At 47.0% G+C, this 872-nt stretch overlaps 1 protein-coding gene and 1 long non-coding RNA gene across 2 annotated transcripts in view; both read right to left on the reverse strand.

The window, feature by feature from the left end:
* The window catches only part of LOC119588548 (maltase-glucoamylase, intestinal-like), a gene marked incomplete at both ends in the record, with an annotated part of 20,825 nt that overhangs the window by 13,627 nt on the left and 6,326 nt on the right, over positions 1 to 872 (reverse strand).
* LOC119588549 overlaps positions 743 to 872 on the reverse strand; it is a 1,744-nt gene continuing 1,614 nt past the window's right edge. The window contains exon 2 of the long non-coding RNA XR_005230110.1: positions 743 to 863. This is a non-coding gene — a long non-coding RNA (uncharacterized LOC119588549). The remainder of the gene's footprint in view (positions 864 to 872) is intronic.

Genomic DNA, 872 nt, shown 5'->3' on the forward strand with positions numbered 1-872 from the left:
AATGAATCTACAGACAGTACAAAAATCCCCTACCAGAAACAAGACAAGGTGCTTCGCCGTGTTGGGATCTGGCAATAGTACTGGGGCCGCTGTCTGCTTCCCTATCGTGTATTAAAACTTCCCTCGTACTAATAAGACTCCTAGAACCATTTAAAAAAAAAACACAAACAAATGTATTTTCTACAAACAGCACAAAAAATCCCCTACCAGAAACAAGACAAGGCGCTTCGGCGTGCGGGGGTCTGACAACAATGTCGGGTTCCCAGTTGTGTAAGAGGACTCCCATGACAGTGAGTCCGGCTAGCAGAACCATGGCCAAGGCGATGAGGATTATCCTCACCTTCCTCGAAGCAAGAAGTTCCCTCACGTTTCCTCCTTTTCCCATTTTTAGAGGGGGCGGGTTGAGGAGGGGAAGAGGGGAGGGAGGAAGGGCGGGATGAAGAGGAGTGAGGGGAGAATGAAGGAGGCAGAGGGAAGTGAATGAGGGGAGATGAAGGAGGCAGAGGGAAGTGAATGAGGGGAGATGAAGGAGGCAGAGGGAAGTGAATGAGGGGAGATGAAGGAGGCAGATGGAAGTGAAAAGGGGGAAAATGAAGGAAGTGGAGAGTTGGAAAGAGGTGAAGGGGAAGGAGGTGGAAAGGATTGAGGGGGGACGGGAGAGGGGAAGGAATTAATAGAAAAGATAAGGATTGAAGGGCGAGGAAGGGAAAAGGGGAGGGTATGGGACTCTATATTTCTTATCTTTTTCTTTGCCACGTTTTCTCTCTCTTTCCTTTTTATTTTGCTTTGTGTCCTTGCATTTCTTGGAGATTGTTTATTTACTCAGTTACACGCACTCATCTTTCGAAGTATTTTCAAATATTCTTCAATCG

Source organism: Penaeus monodon, chromosome 24 (assembly GCF_015228065.2).
Source record: "Penaeus monodon isolate SGIC_2016 chromosome 24, NSTDA_Pmon_1, whole genome shotgun sequence".
NCBI classification, from domain to species: domain Eukaryota; kingdom Metazoa; phylum Arthropoda; class Malacostraca; order Decapoda; family Penaeidae; genus Penaeus; species Penaeus monodon.